The 21,239-nt window shown below is 37.3% G+C and overlaps 1 protein-coding gene across 6 annotated transcripts in view; it reads right to left on the bottom strand.

Moving 5' to 3' along the window:
- The window catches only part of SLC8A1 (solute carrier family 8 member A1), a 399,887-nt gene extending 379,202 nt beyond the window's left edge, over window positions 1-20,685 (bottom strand). For 3 of the 6 annotated variants that reach the window (XM_070512198.1, XM_014832917.3, XM_014832919.3), the window contains exon 1: window positions 6,811-7,069. The gene's annotated coding sequence lies outside the window, so the exon portion shown is untranslated. Of the gene's footprint in view, window positions 1-6,810; window positions 7,071-20,550 lie in introns of those variants that run through there. The other 3 variants (XM_070512199.1, XM_070512200.1, XM_070512196.1) reach the window with 2 other exon arrangements.
- Between the last annotated feature and the right edge of the window lie 554 nt (window positions 20,686-21,239).

Below are 21,239 nucleotides of genomic sequence, written 5' to 3'. Positions count from 1 at the left end.
GTTGTGGGTCCTTCCAGTTGTGGTATGTGGGATGCCGCCTCAACGTGGCTCGACGAGCAGTGCCATGTCCGAGCCCAGGATCCAAACCAATGAAACACCGGGCCGCCTGCAGCGGAGTGTGCGAACTTAACCACTTGGCCATGGGGCCAGCCCCTCAAGAATCCCATTTTTCATTTAGGTCTCTAATTTCATTTGCTTTTCCTTTCCCCTACTTGCATCACCATGGATATTCATCTTTTTTTTTTTTTTTTTACTAGCAAAGATTCACCCTGAGCTATCATTGCCAATCTTCCTCTCTTTCCACGCCCCCCGTTTTGTTCCTCCCCCAAAGCCCCAATACACAGTTGTATATTCTACTTGTAAGTCCTAGTTCTGCTGTGTGAGCTGCTGCCACAGCATGGCCACCAACAGACGATTGGTGCAGCTCTTTGCCCAGGAACTGAACCTAGGCCACTGAAGCAGAACATGCTGAAATTTAACCACTAGGCTATAAGGCCTGACTCAATATTTATCTTTTTAAGGCAATACAATATTGAAATTAATAGTAGCAAAATCATCTCTGGGGAAACAATATAGTAAATTATCTTGAACGTGTGGTAGAGTAGAAATAGAGTGGTAGGTGAAATTGACCTGTATCCCTTTGCACACACATGATAAAATGTGAAGAGAAAAGAGATAAGCCTCATTACATTCTCTTTGCAAAAAAATAAGGAACCCAGGGGCCGGTCCCGTGGCCAAGTGGTTAAGTTCACGTGCTCTGCTGCAGATGGCCCAGTGTTTTGTCGGTTCGAATCCTGGGCATGGACATGGCACCGCTCATCAAGCCACGCTGAGGTGGCATCCCACATGCCACATCTGGAAGGACCCACAACTAAGAATTTACAACTATGTACCGGGGGGCTTTGGGGAGAAAAAGGAAAAATAAAATCTTTAAAAAAAAAAAAAGGAACCTATTTCTGTATAATTTTTATTGCCATGGTTAATTGTTTATTGCCATAGATATATTTCATTATAATTTTCATTAAACTAGTACACAACTCTACAATATTGGTGAAAATTGTGTATTGCATGTTGAATTCCTGAAGGTCCTATGTTCACAAGCATCATCTAAAATGTAAGTTGAACGTCAAGTAGAGTTCTTGTTCTCCATTTTAGATTTATGAATTGCAATTTAAATGCGATGTAACATGTACGTGATATGGGTCTCTGAAAACAATAATAACTTTCATTTAAATGATTCATAGCTCATTTTATCATTTTTGATAAAAGTCATCTTTGCTACATAATAGTGAAGAGTTGGGGGTAAGGATGTAAAAATTTTGACACACATTTATTAAACATAGTAATATGATAGAGGAAGATAATGGAGTATAGTCACAAAATAATAGTTTAACCTCTATTTCTTAAAAATGTCCAGTCAACAATTTGGAAATGTTTGTTTATAAAGAGCAATCAGTATTATTTCTTATGTAGTTGATACTCAGAAACACTGTTTCAAACGACTAGTCTACTCATTAAACAGATTAAATTAAATGGATAATAATCTGAGAAGAATAACATAGTTTGCTCTTACTTCTTTTTAGACACTACATTGAATACTTTCTGTTCATGAATTTTTTCACACATTAGTTTATTTGTTTCCATTTTCAAAAGACCAAGAAACAGTTGTGGGACAATGTAACACAGAGGCTAAGCACAGGCTTCAAATCTCGGCTCTTCTGTTCAGTGGGTGTGTTACCCTGGGCTTATTACTTAACCTTTCTGTGCATCACTCTTTATCTGTGAAATGGCTGCCTATCTTATGGGGTGAGTGTTAGGATTAATAAATTAACATATGTGACTTGCTTAGAAGCATGATTGGAAAATAGTAGAGCTCAACACACATCAAGATAGTTATTTGGTAACTTGCCCAGCATGGCAAAAAGAAGCATAGTTGCGATTTGATGGATTTGTCTGAATCTAGAATTTAGGGTTTTAACCAAAATTACTTTTTATTTTATACTATATATTTTATCTGCATGGGTAAAGCAGTGGTAAAATTAAGAAATAATGTGTTAAAATTATATTTCTTTATATGAAATTTAACAATATCTTGCAACTGATAATAGTTTATAATATCATTTCATCTATGATTGCATCTTATTTGCCAGAGGGCAAGCTGCTGGACAGACTACAGGATGGAGTTACAATTACTCTTATATATTATTATTAATTGCAATATAATGCATTACTCTGAATCAAGTAAATATTCAATGGATTGTTCTATCGCGACCTAAAACACACCGTGTTCAGGAAATGATTTAAGAAATGTCTCGTTAACTGGTGCCCTTCTCTTCTATTACGATATGACTTCGTTTTTGAAATTGTTTTTTTGTATGTCTAATGTTCATGATATATATCTGCATTTATTGATTTTTGATATTTTAAATGATAGTTTCCAGGCTCACCTTCATGGTATGATTTGGAGTAGGGGAGGAACTCAATGCTCACAATCAACTAATCCAAGAGTGTTTTATCAATATCTCCCAAATGCTCAACATTAGCACTGGGTTGATTGTAGAAATTGAATTGAAAGACATTTAAGAATTCTTCTATACTTTCCTTAAATGTAATCACTCTTCTGTTTAACATTTCTAGGGGGGAAATCAGTCTCTTAAAAAAAACCCAGTTGATTTTAATATTGCTTACAAAGATGGTACCACCATTTATTGGTCATTACACTAAACTCTTCCTTTGCATTTTGCCACTTAAAGACTTCGTTATTGTTTTTGCTGCTGTTGTCAACAATTTACAGAAAAGGAAAGAGAGGCTTACAGAGATGATGTTACCGGTCCAAAGTCATACAGCTAACACTAAATTGAAGATCCAGAAGGAAACTCAGGCATCTGACTCCAAGCCCCGCTCTACAGTCATAGCTCTGACCCACTATCTTGAATAGTCTTCTTTACCCTGAGCTGAAATCTAAAGGCGTTATTTATTTGCTCTCTACCTGCATTCAATCCAGAATCTTTTTTTGCAGGATTCTGAGAGTCCAGTCTCCATTTCCTACCTAAAAGGAAGGAGTCTTTTGTGGCCCCATATATTTTCTCGTTATTTTGGCTAGCATTAGTTTCTTATTCACATATTTTGATATATAATAAATTAATATAGCTTCTGCATAAAATCTCATACTCTTCCTCCAAAGTTCTTGACATTTAGAAAGGAAAGAGGCAAAAAGTAATGATCTGCCTATTCCTTAGAAAACTGATGCTATCCAAAATTAATACACCCTTTCAAGATAGCTGTTTGATAATTTGCTAAAACAATATCAAGTTTTATTTAGTAGCTGTTGTTAAGAAACATAATGCCACATTCACAAATATATGTATTTTACCTTTCAGTAATTGTGGCTAGCCTTCATGTGAGTTTCAGGCTAAGGAGGATGAGATATGTTAAATAGATCCATATGAATCCTTTATTATAGAGAAAACTTCTTTTTAAATCTGCTGAAACTTTTAAATAGAAGCTTCCTGTCAGCAAAAATTACATCCATAAAACTTCCAAGAAAGTCACCTTTTGAGGAAAGAGCACATTTTTTTTTTTGTCTTCAGCTGTGGTTCTGTTAAACTCCTCCTGCTGAAATAAATTGACCTGGTTACCATGTTTTTATTGCAAAAAGGAAGTGTTTCTCAATCCTGGCTCACATTAGAATTTCGTGGGGTAGATTTAAAAAATAAACTGTCCTTGCCTGGACTCCGTGAGCATATTCAGTTCATCAGGGGTGCAGTGTGAACATCAGCCCCTGTGAGTGGTTCTAACGTGTAGAGTTGAGAATCGTGACTCATCTCAGGGGAAGAAGTCAGTGGCATAGGAAAGGCCATTTTCTCCTCAGCAACACTAAGTGCCATGGGAATTTGTTCCCCTTTCATTACTTTAGAGACCTTAAAACTACCTTTAAAAATTCTCTGGCATGGAATTTTCTTCCAATATCTTACAAAGGCTGTTGAGAATATCACGTAACTTTAAGATTAAGAAGTTGAAAGAAGTGTAGCATGGGTGGACAAGTGCTGATCAGAAGACCAGGTGGTCTGGATGCTGGGGAAGCTTCCCCTTTCATTGGTTGACATTGGGGACAGTATACAGCCTGTCTGGTCTTCAAATTCCTCTCCAGTACCGTCCGCTAGTCTCATGCCTTCTGTCATTTTTAAAGATCTTGAAATCCTCAGTGATTTGTCTGGGACCACTCAATGTCCCACAGTTTTGAATCACCTGATAAAATTTTATTTTATTTAAAGTTCCTAAGGGGATTATTTTTAGAGTAACGAATGCTATCGTTTCCTTGAAAACTTAACGACTTTTCCTGCCGGCCAAAATTTTCCATGCCTCTGGAAAAGTAAATCTATTCTTACTTTCATACAAACTCTCCCCTACATTCAGGGAAATCATTCCCCATCAAAGCCCCTAAAAACACATCAATCAGGCCAAGGATCTCTCCAGTCTGGCCGTATCCTATAGACATAAGCCTCAAACCTGTCCTCCACGCTCTCAGGACAAATTGCAACTTTTCTATCATTTTTGGCCACCATGAATTTGATTCATACCTCAGCTAACTATAGCATAGAGCACTTTTTTCCCACATGAAACTGTCAATACTTCCAATTATCTTCTCAAAAATATAATCTCCTCAAGATTTTCTACAGGTTTAGTCATCACTGAATGCTTAAGAAGTCATGAGTCAAAACAGCGAGTAGCTTGACTTTTTGTCAATTTTTTCCATAGGTGTTGACATACCGTGTACAAAAATAGCAGTAGGTCATTCCTTATTACTTATATGACACTTCTTAAATTTCTTTCCCAAAGAAAAACAGGAGCACACATTTCTCACGAGGAATCCACAACTTGAAATGTACTTGGCAGTAAGCAAATGAGAAAACAGTAGATGATGTCATATATGCATTGCACTGATCACAAATAGTAGTGACATAATTTATAACAACCTTTTACATATTGAAAATTGCCAAAACTCCTGCTGTGCTATTCCTTTTGGAAAGCCAGTTGGTATGTAGTGTTTAATTAAGTATTTTAAAACCATCCTTTTGTAGGCCTGTTCCACTTTAGCTAAAGTTATGACAGCTTGTCTCTGTTAGTTTAAAAAAAGAAGGCATGGTTTATTGCCTCGGTCTCTCTCTTGCAGATACAGAATATTAGTATTTTTAAGTGAAGTAAGATACCCTATTTTAGAGATGAGGAAAGGGGAAGTTTAAATGTGTTGTTAATTTCATGTGTTGTCAGTGTAAATAGACTGGAAACGAAAAGGAATGATTCAGTAAAAACAACCATATTTTAGTATTATAACTATTTTAATAATTATAGTGTATTATTATTGAAAGAAAGCCATGTTTTCTCTTTCTCTGCCACTGTTGTGGTATGATGGAGCAGTTACAACTTGAAAGAAACCACAAACAGTCATTTCAGCTCTATACCTTAAGTGAATGGCCTTTCCCAGCTATACAATTTTTCCGAAGATTTCCTTAGTCAGTATTACAAACTATTTTGTTATTTTCTTACACTTGTTTGTTAATCATTTTCCATGTCATGTTTTGTCATCAGGGAAAGAAAAATCACATCCAATTTTTCTTTCTTCTTCCCTCTCATGCTATACCATAAGACTGAAAACTTATAGGTAAATGAAGAGTTGGTTCAACTCTTACTTGAAATATAGACATATGGTTCTCAACAAGAGAAATTTTGAATTTAAATTCCATTATCTTGTATAAAAATTCTTTTAATTCAATCTTGGAAAAACAGACACATTTTATAGATGCGGCCTGTGATATTTTTCTTTGACTTGTGTTTGGCAAGAGTTCACTGATTTGCTAATAATTTTAAAAGAACTGCTTTAATGGTCTAATTATTACAACTTGATAATTAGCTCGAGTAGCATTTCAAAGTGTAATTGTTATGATTTGGCTGGGTTAATAAGGATTCTAGAAAATAGAGTCACATAGACGCTGGTATTGTTCCTATCTTCGCATTCATAGTTTTTCTTTGGACCCCAGAGACAAACAGTAAATAGCTTTTGTTCTTCTGCCACAATCTACTATTCCCAAAACATCACTGATGGCAAAGCTATAATAACTTTCGTAAAAATTTCCTCTCAAGTTCCTAAGTTTTGTCATTAACAAAATAGAAAGAAAGAAAAATGTTAAAGGTACTGAGAATAGCCCAGTGCTTACAGCTGGTTTCAGCAATTTCAACTTGCGCAAGACCCCATGTTTGTGAAAGCAACCCAAGAATCTTTTGAACAGGATGTAATCAACCTCCGATCTGCTGAGAAACACTGCAAAAATGACTTCAGCTGCCAAAAATAATAATGTCGTTTACAAGCAGCTCTTCCTATGTCTAAGGAAGAACTAGCCACACATGTGAGATTATGCTGGCTTCAGAGGAGCAAGCAAGAAAAAGGGCAAACCCTACCTACCCCACCCTAAAAACACAGTATCAGAACCCACGAGAAGCTGTGGCCCCTTCCAAAGGTGCTGGCAATATCGAGGGAGATGCATATCCACAAAAATCTGAACGGTAAGTGACCCTGGACAAAGGGATTATATTTGGCAGCAATTCTGTGCTGTCACTTTCCTTCTGTAACCAAGCTGCCCTGTCTTGTGAAGGCAGAGCTGTTAAATACCTCTTTGTCACCAGCCCCAACCCAAATCTTTCTTTTTTCCGAAATATTATCTGGCAGCTTCCCTTAAGGGACGTAAGAGCTCGGGACGGAATATTCGTGAATGATCCTTTAGATAAGTTTCATCACAAAAGCCCTGCACCTACCTCTGTCAAGCCTGGGCTGTTCAGTCGGCATGGGCTGGATATGGAAAAAGACCCGGTATGATGGCTTCTTCAAATTTACCAGAAAGCAAGGACCTGGGATGCTTGTCCTTTAAGTGTCTCTAAACATGGTTTGCATAGCTGGATCTCTGCTTATCTGTGCCTTTCGGCTTTCGCTTCCATACATGGATCTGTTCCCAACAGTAACTCCAAGCTGTCGAAAAGAAGCTATCTGGCAGCTCTCCGCTTCATCCAACACATGGATGATAAAAATACACATATAGAGATCCTTCCAGCCAGGCCCATTCCCCACCCCACGATCCTGCCACTATGCCTTTTTGCAAACACACTTTCTGATTAGCATTTCTACTCTCCAGGCGCTTAGAGAACAACCAGTTATTACCTGACTCCCACATAGAGCTTTTAGGATGTGAGTTTGCTCAGCTTTATGAAAGCAGAGACGCGATTATGGTTCCTTACTCAGGTCTTCATCCTTAAAGTGTTTAGTGATGAGGTATACATGGGACCTGAGAAATGTTCAGTGAATGAACGAATGGCTGAACAAATGGATAACATTGCACCCAATGACTAACTACATAATGTATTTATTGAATTGGGAATAGTTGTTAACACTCTGGATTGTTTGTCTTAAATGATAAGGTAGCAGCAGGTCAAAGTAATCAAATCTCTAAGAGAGAAGGAGGGGCCAGTTTCTCGTTTGAACAGTTTCTCATCTAGGATATTGTGGCAGTTTCTATTAAACTACCTTCTAGCATGTGGTTTGAGATTTAGAAATTTTTTTTAATGTTAAAGAATATAACCCTGAATAGAATACTAATTACTATATTTGTTACCTGTCAGTGATACTTTAATGACACATGACTGTGACCTAGATTTTAAGTGGTGGGGAGTGGGGGGTGAACCCTGCTCTGTGCGTGAGAGGTGACAGGCACCCCTCGGAGGGCTGTGGGAACTCTGCTTAGCTAGCCACTTCCTTCAAAATTTAGCTTCTCAGTTTTTAAATTTATTTCTCTCCTTTTCTCCAATTTGTTGTTACTCTTGTGTAACAAGAGGTCAGATTATTATGAAAGAGAGAGAAGCAAAATTTCCAAATCATTTTTCCATTGGTTAATTTTTTTTCAAAATCACGTTAAAATTCTTGTAGAGTCTCTTGTGTGAAGAAGAAAAATGACAGCTCAAGCATACAGGGATAATTCCTTTTGGTATACCTAAATGGAACTAATTTGCTTAAAACATTCCAGAGGAAAAAGGGAGGGAGAGATAAAACAGGGTTGGCAAAATGATAATTGTTGCAGGTGGTCGATAGGGGGCTCATGACAGTGTCCTCTGTACTTTGTATGTTTTTAGATTTCTATAAAAGAAAAGAGAGAGGAGTATAAAACAGATATATTAATGGCAAGTTTGAAGAATCCTAGATTTGAGTAATCTCTGTGCAACAGCCAAAACAAGAAGGGGCAAGATTGTATTTTTTTAATTCAAAATATTCTGATATTCCAAGCTTCACCTCCCTACCTACAATCAGATATATATTCTATATAGTAATACATGTTATATATATATAATCTATATAATATATAATATCTGCATAATAATACATTCTATGTAATAATAATTTATATCTAATGGAAGTTAAGCTATGATATTTAAAAAGCTGACCACATGTAGCTCAGTGATGTACATGGTAGATAGTTACCTTACTCAGGACCCTTTCAATACCCTCTCTTCCCTTGCCTTTTTCTTCTTTAGGAATCCAAAAGCAAAACTCTTTTTTCTCACTGTCCCAAGCAGCTAGAGATCATGTAACACGTTTCTGGCCAAGCAGGTGTCAACAGGGTCCCCCGGTGAGACTTCAGGAAAGCATTTATGTATCCTTCAGAAAGAGCCAGGCTCGGCTTTTGCCCCTTTAGTCCCTGTACCCCACCTCCACCACCTCTTTCATTCCTAGAGAACAAGCTTGAAGCCTGAAATTGCAGCAGCCATTTGGTGACCGGGAGGGGACAAAGGCCTGTGTGGTAAGGAAGGTGGAGGAGACAGACAGAAGAACTTCAGTTCCTGTCAGCGTCACTCAGTCACTGTAGCAGTCTTGAACTGCCCACCTCTGGACTTGTCATGTGAGAAAAACAAAACCATAGTTATTACAAAATGTAGATTCTAGCTTATGAACTCAGGTCTCAAATTAAAGGACTGTGTTCTGATCCTGGCTCTGTAACTTGCTAGCTGTGTGACATTGGTCATGTCGCAGAGTTCTATTTCTCCTCAGTTAGTCAAGAGACCACTTGACCTTCTTATCCTAGAATTATCCTATGAATTAACATGTTTAATATATTTTCATAAATTGTAAGGGATATATCAGTGTAAGGTATTCTTTAGTTACTATATGGGGTCGTTGATACATGGGACCCAGAGTTACATATCACAGAGCCTGGAAGTCTGCTTTCTGTTCACAGAAGGGTTTGCAGAAACTTTGGCTTAACTGAAAATGTCTTGGGAATTCTGCTCTTAAGTTGGGAACATCCAACATAGGAAAAGCTTGTCTATTCCAAAATGTGTTTGCCCATTTTGGGTCAGCCAAACAAGTTGGCACGTTCTCGGTGAGGTTTATTGTGGAAGGCAGTTTCCCGTCTTACCTTGAATAATTATCACTCTCAGCTTGGGAGATCTTTCCCAACTCTGGAGGATGCTGTGGGGTGCAGGTATAGGAAAAGATCTCCTGACAAAGAGGTTAAGGGCTATCATGCTGCCAAAGAAAGAGGTCAAATTTCTTTTCGAAACTTGCAAATGCGGAAGTCAGGATTTAACGTATTGACATCAATTTGCCTGACTCCATGAAGAAGGATATAATTCAGTGCATCTGGGATACAGTACATCTGGGCACGCTATTTTACCATGGGGTACTTTGCACAGGCTGCTCCTTTTGTTAGAATGTTCTGTACCTCCCCCGAAAAGATGTACACACATGCATGCACTCCACCTTTGTCTGCCAGATGAACATATCCTCAGTGTTTTATGACTCACCTCAGTGTCTCTTCCTTTCTGAAATGTTTCCTGACCTCCCCACCAGCTATTCTAAAGCACATATGGCAACTTATTGTCATTTTTTCCTACCTCTCTGCCCTTGACTGTGAGCTCCTGGAGAACAGGGGCCTCGTGTTATTTGCCTTTGTATCCCCAAAATCCATTACAGTGTCTTTTTTTTTTTTTTTTGAGGAAGATTAGCCCTGAGCTAACTGCTGCCAATCCTCCTCTTTTTGCTGAGGAAGACTGGCCTTGAGCTAACATCTGTGCCCATCTTCCTCTCCTTTATATGTGGGACGCCTACCACTGCATGACTTGCCAAGCGATGCCATGTCCGTACCCGGGATCCGAATCTGTGAACCCTGGGCCGCCGAAGCGGAACTTGCGAACTTAACTGCTGCGCCACCTGGCTGATCCCCAGTGTCTGTCTTATAGTAAGCAAACCTTAACAAATTTGTGGAAGAATTACATGCATTGATAAATGAGTGAAAAACGGATAAATGGTAGTTCACTCTCAACTAGTGACCATTAGCCTGGCAGCCTTCCCTGCTGTGTAAGGCATGAGAATCTCAAATTCCCCACTGCCCATCTGGGTAGAGACTGTCAACTCAAAGGAGACAGAAAACAGAGTGTCCAAAAACAGACATTATCCTGACTAAGCTGGGCATTACCCTGACTAATGTTTCTAGTTGCCCAAGGCAGTGGGCTAGTATGCTAGCACAGATTGTTCAGTGTGGATATCTGACACAAATTATTAGTATTAAAGAGGGGATGAAGAGTGTAACTTTTAAAAAGATCAGAGATATTCAATTTTTGGTGATTTAAAAAATATTTTTCTTCTTTTATCTAAGGATATGGGGGGAATCTTTTATAAAATACTTGAGGCACACAGCAAGTTTTCAAAGGATTTGAAGGCAAATGAATAGCAAAATATTCATTTTTATCTTTCAAGACTAGATATGAGAAAAAGAGATTAAATACGACTTTTACTTACCCTTAAGAACCATCTCAAACGTCACCTCTTCCAAGTAGATTTTCTTGACCTGTTCCCAGCACCACCATTGATGTAGGAATTAAATTTTGTCTCAGTTGGGTTCCCTTACCACAATGGCCAGGTTTCTTTTTTTTAACATCTTTATTGAGATATAATTCACATACCATACAATTCACTGAGTTAAAGAGCACAATTCAATGATTTTTAGTATATTCACAGATAAGTGCAACCAACACCATGATGAATTTTAGAACATTTTCATCACCTTCCGATCCCTCCATACTCCCAGCCATAAGCAACCATTAATCAACTTCCTATCTCTATGTATTTTCCTATTCTGGACAGTTATATGAATGGAATCATATAATAAGTGGTCTTTTGTGACTTGCTTCTTTCACTTAGCGTAATGTTTTCAAATTTCATCCATTTGTAGCATGAATCAGTACTTCATTCCTCTTTATGGCTGAATAACATTTCCTTGTATAGATACACCATATATTGCTTATCCAATCATCCATTAACAGACATTGAATGATTTCCCCCTTTTAGCTATTATGAATAGTGCTGCTATAAACATTTGTGAACAAGTTTTTGTTTGGGCATTTGTTTTCATTTCTTCTGGGTATATACCTGGGCATGGAATTGCTGGGTTTTATGGTAACTCTATGTTTAATCATCTAAGAACTTGCCAGATTGTTTTCCAAAGCCGCTGCACCATTTTACATTCTCACCAGCAGCGTATGAGTATTCAATTTCTCCACATGCTTGCTATCTGACTTTTTGATTCTAGCGATCCTTAATGTTTGTGATGTGGTTTCTCATTGTGGTTTTAATTTGCATTCCCTGATGACTAATGATGTTAAGAAGTCTTTTATGTGCTTATGGCTTATTTGCATATCTTACTTGAAGAAATGTTTATTCAAATTCTTTGTCCATTTTTAAATTAGGTTGTCCTTTTATTATTGAGTTGCAAATGTCCTTTATACATTCTACGAGTCCTTTATTGAATATATAATTTGCAAATATTTTCTTGCATTCTGTGAATTGTCTTTTCATGTTCTTCTCTTTTCTTTTTTTTAAAGTTTGGCACCTGAGCTAACAACTGTTGCCAATCTTCTTGTTTTTTTTCTCCCCAAATCCCCCCAGTACATAGTTGTATATTTCAGTTGTGGATCCTTTTAGTTGTAGCATGTGGGACGCCACATCACCATGGCCTGAAGAGTGGTGCCATGTCCGTGCCCAGGATCCGAACCAGTGAAACCCTGGGCTGCCTAAGTGGAGTGCAGAAACTTAATCACTCAGCCATGGGGCCGACCCCTCTTTTCACATTCTTGATAGTATTCTTTGAAGCACAAAAGTTTTAAATACCGATGAAGTCCAATCCTTTGCAAAATCTGAAGTCATTAAGATTTGCCCCTATGTTTTCTTCTAAGAGTTTTACAGTTCTAGCTCTTACATTTACGTCTTCCATCCATTCTGAGTTAACTTTTCTATATGAAATGAACTTCATTCTTTAGTATGTGGATATCCATTTGTCCTAGCACTGTTTGTTGAAAAGACTATTCTTTCTCATTGAATAGTCTTGCTACCCTCATTGAATATCAGTTGAACTTAGATGTATAGATTTATTTCTGAGTCTCGATTTTTTCCTATATGTCTATCCTTGTGCCAGTAACACACTGTCTCCATGACATTACTTTATAGTAAGTTTTGAAATCAGGGTGTGTGAGTCCTCCTGTTTTGTTTTTCTTTTTAAGGATTGTTTTGGCTATTTTGGGTTACTTTCAATTCAGCATGAATTTTAGGATCAGTTTGCCAATTTCTTTAATAAAGTCAACTGAGATTCTGATAGGGATTATGTTGAATCTGTAGATCAGTTTAGGGAGTACTGGTATCTTAACAATATTAAGTCTTCTGATGCATAAACATAGGATGCTTTCCATTTATTTAGATCTTCTTTAATTTCTTTCAACAATGTTTTGTTGTTTTCAGAGTGTACATTTTGCACTTCTTTTGTTAAATTTATTCCTGAGTATTTTATTTTTTTTGATTCTATTGTGAATGAAATTGTTTTCTTAATTTCATTTTCATGAAGCCATCTGGGCCTTTGTTTTCTGTATGGGTAGTTTTTTGAATATGAATTCAATCTCTTCATTATTATAGCTTTATTCCATTGTCTGTTTCTTCTTGAATCAGTTTAGGTAGTTTGCGTCTTTCTAGGAATGTGTCATTTCATCTAAGTTATTGATTTGTTAGCATAAAATTGTTCAAAGTATTCCTTTTGATCTTTTTATTTTTGCAAGGCCAGTTATAATGTCTCCTCTTTCATTTCCAAATCTTGCAATTTGAGTCTTCTCTCTTTTTTTCTTGGTCAATTTAGCTAAGCATTTGCCAATTTAGACTTATAATTGTTATAGCTTTCTGATGAATTGGACTTTTTCCATTATAAAATGTCCCTCTTTATCTCTAGTAGTGTTTTCTATTTTAAAGTCTATTTTTGTCTAAATTAGGATAGCCACTTCAGCTTTCCTGTGATTATTTGCATCACGTGTAGTTTTCCATCCTTTAACTTTCAATCTATTTGTGTCTTTTGATCTAAAGTGTGTCTTCTGTAGACAGCATGTCATTGGATTGTGATTTTTTGTTTGCTTGTTTTTAATTCAGTCTGACAATCTCTGCCTTTTGATTGACTTGTTTAACCTACTCACATTTAATGTCATTATAGATACAATTACATGTACGTTTCATTTTACTTTTTGTTTTCTATATGTCTCATTTCTTTTTTCCTTTATTCCTATTTTACTGCTTTCTTTTGCATTGTGTGAATAATTTCCAATGTAGCATGTTAATTCTTTGAATGATTTTTTCACTACATTTTTGGATTATTATTTAGTGGTTGCTCTAATGTTATGAGATACATCTTAACTTACCAGAATCAGCTTCAGATTTAAACTAGCTTAATTCCAATGATATAGAGAAATGTTGCTCCTATATAGAGCTATTTCTTTTTCTCCCTTTATGTGGTATTATTTTTATATGTATTATATCTATTAATGTTACAAAACCAGAGTACATTGCTACAATTATTAGGTTATCATTGTAGTCACTTTCTTAGCCCAATATAACTTTGCTCCCACTACCTCTTTTGTGCTATTATTGGCAATGTGTATTACACATATATTACATTTCTATGTATTATAGGCCTAACAATACATTCTATATAGAATTTTATAGAATTGTTCTTTAAATCAGTTAGGAAATGGAAGGAGAAAAATGTGCATTTATCGCGTCTTTCAGAATTGCATAATTACATTTCCCAGTGCTCTTTCTTCATGTGGCTTCACATTACCATCTGGGTTCATTTTCTTTCAGCCTGAAGAACTTTTAGTATTTCTTATGAGGCAAGTCTGCTATCAACAAATTCTCTAAGCTTCTGTTTATCTGGAAAAGTCTTTATTTTTCCTTATTCTTTAAAAGATAGCTTTGCTGGTCATAGGATTCTTGCTTGCTAGTTTTTTCTTTGAACACTTTGCATATGTTATGCCACTGCCTTCCGGCATATACTGTTTCTGCTGAGAAGTCAGACATTAATCTTATTGGAGTTCCCTTGTAAGTGACACAGTGTTTTTCTTGTGCTGCTTTCAAAGTTTACCTTCGTCTTTGACTTTCAGCATTTTTACCATGATGTGTCTATTCCTGGTGTTTAGTTGGAGTAAGCAGTTATTCTAAATGTTTTCTGTCTTTCTAGATAGCCCCTCTCCTGGGCCTTTGGCTAGGGAGAGAAGGTTTTTATTAGGACATTTTTTTTCCAGCTCCAAGTGTGGGATATCTGAGGCCAAAAAAAAAAAAACCCAGTGAACTCATCATCATGTTGTTGATGAGTCCCAAGACCCCTCACTGGTCTCCCTTCTCCTCTCAATCTTTCAGAGTTTTATGCCTGTTTGATATATAACGTCTGCTTTTTCAGTTGTACTCAGTGGGGGAAATAGAGAAAAGCATGTCTACTCCATATTTCTGGAAGCAGAAATCTGAACCTCCTATCTCTTAAGAAGTATTTACTTATTTCCCTTTTACCAGGTACAATAATGGCTAAAATCAGTTGTATTTGCCCTATGGCTGGGTAAACAAATGCTTCTTTCCTTCAGTTAACATTAGGTTTTCCAAATACTGCCAGGAAAGAAATGAATAGGAAAATATAAACAAACAAAAGAAGCAAAGTGACAAATGAATAAAATAGATTTCAAATTTAGAGAGATGATATGTAAATTTGAGCATAATAAATAGTATTTAAAAATTTAAGGTTGAATCATTTACAAGCTTCTTAACTTTTTTGTTATGTTTTGTTTTGATTTTTAATCCAGGGTTTAAAAATGAGAATTGCTGGACTTAGGTGTTGTGGAAGTTAGCTGTACATGATGTGTTAATTAGGAGAGGTTGTGGAAGCATCAATATTATAACCTGATGACAGCAACTTAAAATTTAATAGACCCTGGGACTTGGTAATTACTTCCACTGGAATACATTTCATTAACTATCTTAAACCAAATAAAGTTGCAATGGAAGTTCTTTTTTAATCCTCACTTTTGAATGCTAATATCCAAGTTTGAATTTAACATTCAATAAGAATTGCTAATTTACTTAGTTTGCTCCTTAAAGTTTTTGTTAAATGTGGCCAAATCTATCTCATTATTCAAAAATACAATCATTCTACAAAATTAGAGACCCCATCAAACTTTCTTCTAAAAAACAAAGTCCTGTACTTTCAATTTAGTATCTTGTTTTGAAGGACATCTATTATCTCTTCTATTTTTTTTTCTTCACTATTCCTGAGTTATTTCAACAATTTCCATGATCACAACTGTAAGGCACAAGCTACTAATTTTCGTACATCTATCTGTCTTCATCACACCCTTCCTTCTGTATTCTCTGTATATTTCCAATGTGTATTTGACCTTTCCTCTTGGATATATTGCAGTGACCCCAAACAAAATGTTCCAAACTAAACTTCTTAGCTCTCTCCCACTCAAAACATTCTTCCTTGTATTGCTTTCCTCTTCATAAGTAGGGGCAACACCCATTCAGTCTCTCAAGCTGGAAAGCTTAGTGAAATGAGTTCCTTCTCCACCCACTCTATGTCTAAGTCACCACAAATTCCGTAAGATTACCACAGATATCTCTTGAATCCAGTCTTTTTTCCAACACTGTTTTCATGACTTTCATTATTTCTTTCCTGGAAAGAGCTTCTGATCTGATCTTCCTAATACCAGTCTTTTCCTACATAGGTTCGTTTTTCATTTGAGTTACATTCCTCAGATATAAATCTATAATGAAACTATCAATGACAGCAAATCTCAATATTCATTATTCTGCTAAAACCATGTCAGGCTTCCAAGTGATCACAAGATACACTTCAATCTTCACTGATGTCCTGTCCAGTTGCATCTCCCACACTCTCTCCTCTGTAACTTATTCTTTAATTTTAATGAACTCTTCATTACACCTCACATACATCACAATCTCTATGACTAAGCTATTGCACATGCTTTTATTATCACTTAGAAATCCTTTTCTTTTCAAAGTCCTCTTTATCCTTAAGATCAAACTACAAACCACCTCTATGAAGACTTCCTTGAATTCTCCATCTGTTCTCCAACTGAACTTTGCTAATGCTTCTTTGTACAATTTATGGTGCTGTATTGACACTTCAATTACACCATGACTTCCTTGAGTGCTGGCACTGCATCTTATTTACTGTTTGATCTAGCACATGAACAGTGTTGGACACTTAGTAAGTGTTGTACAACATGATGAAGGGCAGCATATGACAGGTTGAGGGGATTAGAATTTATTAGGGCCAAGGGGGAGCCAGAGGGCCTTTTTAAACAGGCAAGTGAGCAATCTGGAGGCAGGAAGGGGCTTGCTGTTGCTATTTATACAGATCTATAGCTTCGTAAATGTTTTGATTATTTTATTATTGACCATCATTATCTCTCTTTCACGTAATAGAGAAATTGACCACTACCCTCTGTAGTTTTCATTAAAGTATTATAAATTTTTGACTTAATGGAAATAGACAGCTTTATTGGAAAAGCTGTATGAATTTAATATAACTCCATGGCTAGTAATTTTCTGACATGGCTCAATCTTTTAAAAATTCAAGCATAAGGCAGAGAGCTGGTTTCCCCTGCCTCTGGTGGCCCTGAAACATCAGCATTCATGGAGATAAACTCCCCAAATTCTTTTTCTTTTTCTTTTTTTTTTTTTGAGGAAGATTAGCCCTGAGCTAACTGCTGCCACTTCTCCTCTTTTTACTGAGGAAGCCTGGCCCTGAGCTAACATCCGTGCCCATCTTCCTCTACTTTATATGTGAGATGCCTACCACAGCATGGTTTTTGCCAAGTGGTGCCATGTCCACACCCGGGATTCGACCTAGCAAACCCCGGGCCACCAAGAAGCAGAACGTGCGAACTTAACTGCTGCGCCACTGGGCCGGCCCCCTCCCAAAATTCTTGTTTGATATTTCTTCTGACTTTCAATTTTCCCTCTTGTTAACCAGTATGTTTTTTGTCGGTTCCTTCTCCTCCAGACTGACTGAATGACTTTCAATCATATCCTTCTCCCTACTGTGGTATCGCCATAGATTGAGGGCTGCATAACCACCCCCTTGTTTTGCAGGGCTGCACAAACTGCCTCAACCATATATTGCTCTTACAGATAGCCCAAGGGCAGGAGTACATGCAAATGGTCATTAAAGACATGAGACCTGGAGCTAGGAACAGGGCAAAAATTGACAAATGAAGCACCAGATTATAAGGTATATATTAATATGAGATGTCTAAAATATAGCCTCTTACATAATATGTGAGATTAAATTCCATTTTTTCCACTACCATGTGCCCTAATTCTAACAAAATATCACATCTTCAATACTTGTGTTCATTTTTAATAAAAAAGTTGTAGTCTATCTCAGAAGCATACTAGCTAGTGAAACCTGGAAGTAACTTTTCTACTTTATGATCAAGCACTGAAGTGTTTGGAAGGAAATGGAACTCTTCAACTTTGGTGGCATTCTCAGATGGAAGTTTCACAAATCCAAAACAATGAGCTTTCAGTCCACCTACTGGTGCTGCTTGTCTCTCAGTCCTCAGCAGGAACCAGGCCTGGGCCCCAGCGAGCAGGCAGGAGACTGCCCTGCCTACAGGCTTGCTGCCTAGCCTTTCTTAAAACTGCAGCCCCACTTTGATCTTTATATCTTTTTGTTGAACTGAAATCACCAATTGATGACAAAATGTCTATGTAACACTGGGCATTGTTTCTTTCTGTACCCTATCTTTTTATTTAAATCGAGCATCTTGGTTACTGATACATACATAAACTCAAACTGTGATCTTGCTATATTCCATAAGACTTGTCCTAGTTCAGGCTGTATCCACAAAATACCATAGCCTGAGTGACTTACACACAAACATTTATGGAAGTTCAGGAGTTCTGGAGGTGGAAGTCAGATCAGAGTGCCAGCACAGTTGGGTTCTTGGCGAAGGCCTTCTTCCTGGCTTACAGACAGCTGCCTTCTTTCTGTATCCTCATGTGATGGAGAGTGAGAACGTTGGTCTCTTCAGCCTTTTATAAGGGCACCGATCCCATCATGGGGGCTCCATCCTTGTGACCTCTTCTAACTTAAAGGCCCCATCATATTCAAATACTATCACATTGCGGATTAGGGCTTCAACATATGAATTTGGGGTAGACACAAATATTCAGTCAACAGCAGGACTTGATTAGTGTTCCTTGGCATTCTTCACTTCTCTGTCATGGAAGGGCTGCCACTTGTGCCTTTTATTGCTATTTTATTTTAATTCTGTCCATAAGCTCTGTGCTGTAAACATCTTCTCCCTCTCCGTGGGTTGCCTTTTCACTCAGTTAATGATAGCATTCTCATTTTTCCCTAGTTCTTTGAATAGCTAGCTTCTGCAAATCTTGCGGGTCTCACCTTAGATAGAAAGACCTCAGAAGGGTCTTCTCTAATCACCTTTTTAGGATTACATCAATGAAACATTTTAAGCAGAAACACAGCATGATCGGATTTACATTTTTAGAATATCATTCATATTATTATGTGGATGATAGACATAGGAGACCTGTTAGCACATTCTTGAAAGAGTCCTGAAGACATCTTTTTTGAACTTGGTTTCAGATTGTGGCAGCAGAGGGGAAAGAAGTAGATGGAGCCTAGATTTATTTAACAATGAAACCTGGGACTTGGCGGCTGAAATGTGAGAGATGGAGAGAGAAGATGATAGCATGTTTGCCTCTTCCATTTCTGGCTTAAGTGTTTGGGTGGATGATGATCCCATTCAGAACCAAATTCTGATCTTGCTCCTCCCTGCTTAGCATTTTTCGATACTTTCCCTAACCTTTCAGGATCAAGTATAAATTTCTTAACTAAGTTCTCAGACATGTTTCAAGATCTGCTTGTTGTTTGCATCTTAATCTCATCTCTGGCCACTCACCCACCAAACTTCTTTCATGTAATTCACTACAAATGACTTGCAGTGCATATGCAATCTGTCCACTTAGAAAACCTGGATTTTCCTCACACTCTGTGAGGAAAGTAATGCTATTTTCCTCGTGCCTTTTGTTTCTGGCTAGAATATCCTTCATTTTCTTCTTTATTTAACCAACTCTTCTTGAATTTCAAGACTCAGATCAGCTGCTCTCTCCTCTGGGAAGAGGATGATGGCCCTTCCAGGATGGTTTAAGTTTTCGAGGCACACTTTGCACAATCTGCCGTTCCACTCTATAATTGTAAGGTAATTACTTTTTTATTGGTTTGCTTTTCAGTGAGGCTTCAAGTTCCACGAAGTCAGGGAATAGATTTCATTTGTACTTGTATCATTAGGACTTAACATACAATAGGAGTTCAATATAATATTTAACTGAATAAATGGATAGATGAATAAGTTGTTCTTATCAGAAGGATGAACAATGATTTCATAGAATAATTGCGTGGCCTTGAATTAGAGTCCTCACTCTTGAAGCAGGCATAGGGTTGAGGCAGGCATACATATTGGTACAGATCGAGTTAACAAGTGCCTGTGTCCTGAGTTCGTGAGTAAACAAATGGTAAATGAGAAGGCAGGAGTTCCAGGTAGACAGAAGAGTTTGAGGACGAGCTGAGAAGCACCATGGTACAGAGTCTGTTTGGGTCATTGTGAGGGGCCCACTTTGGCTGAAGCTTAGGGTGATTGAAGGGGAGAGTGGATACCCAAAGGGCCTCAAGTGACAGACTCAGCATTTTGGTTTTGGGTGTTTTAAATGGAGGATATATGTCTCTATGAAAACTGCATTTTTAAAAATGAGATTTAATTCTCCTACGTGATGAGATTTGATGATAATAGAATACTAGAGCAATAATAAAAGCAAATGTTTACAGAGACAAGCAGTTTGGTGGGTTCTCGCTTGGCATCCTATGGAAGAAAATACTTAATGTCTTCTTTGTTCCTAAAAGGACACCTTACTTTCTAAGTTAGCTGTGGAATTTAATGTGGTAGAGGAAAGGAAGGAAGAGGAGGAGAGGTGAATAGTGTGTAATCACTGGTCAGAATGAAGTGTTGGGACTCAGCTAGTTTAAAAATTGATCTGCTGTGCTTATATGATCACATGCATTTTAAATTCTGCCCAGAGCATTGGAAAAACAGAGTCATTGTACTTACCTTAACAGATTGCATCCAGGAGGTCTCTTGAATAATTCTAATAGGGCTATAGAACAGGAATATTTAATTCACTTGGTGTTTTTATTGTTAAAATATTTCATTATTTGTGCTATATACCCTTGTATTTCAGATTACATGATCTGATGCTTCAGAGTCATCACTGGAAATTTGGATCTAATGGAGCTGGAGGTATCCAGGGAAATGATCTTGGGTAAATCCATCTCACTTTTGCTTTCTTCACAGGGTTTGATTTGGCCCTTCTGTGTCATTGCAAATGACAGGCCTTCTTGCCTCCACTTCTTTCCAAACTCGTGTCATGATCTGCAAGAAATATATATTTTTTCACAAAGAGATTGTTTAAGCTTCTACTTATGAGTGCTTGAACGATAGAATAGAAAGTCCCAATTGGTCCCAAATTCTTCCTGGGTTCCAAGCTGTCTAGCCCATCATAGGTGCCCAGTGATACTCCTTTGTCTTTATGTGTCATGCAAAGACTTCCCTCCAGGAGGAAGCAAGAAGGGTGGGGATAGTAATTTATAATTATTTAAGAATTAAGTTCATTTAAAAAACAAAGCAAGACAAAACAGTAGTCAATTATTTTCATTCTCTATTGGAACTGGACATTTTTCTTTTTAAGTGGATTAAAGTATTCTTGACTTCAGCAGCAGAGCCTATTCTGTCCTTCGTAG

The sequence above is a fragment of the Equus asinus genome, chromosome 6, assembly GCF_041296235.1.
Source record: "Equus asinus isolate D_3611 breed Donkey chromosome 6, EquAss-T2T_v2, whole genome shotgun sequence".
Classification (NCBI taxonomy): domain Eukaryota; kingdom Metazoa; phylum Chordata; class Mammalia; order Perissodactyla; family Equidae; genus Equus; species Equus asinus.
Note: the sequence above shows the minus strand (reverse complement) of the source record. Positions and strands in the feature narration are given on the sequence as shown.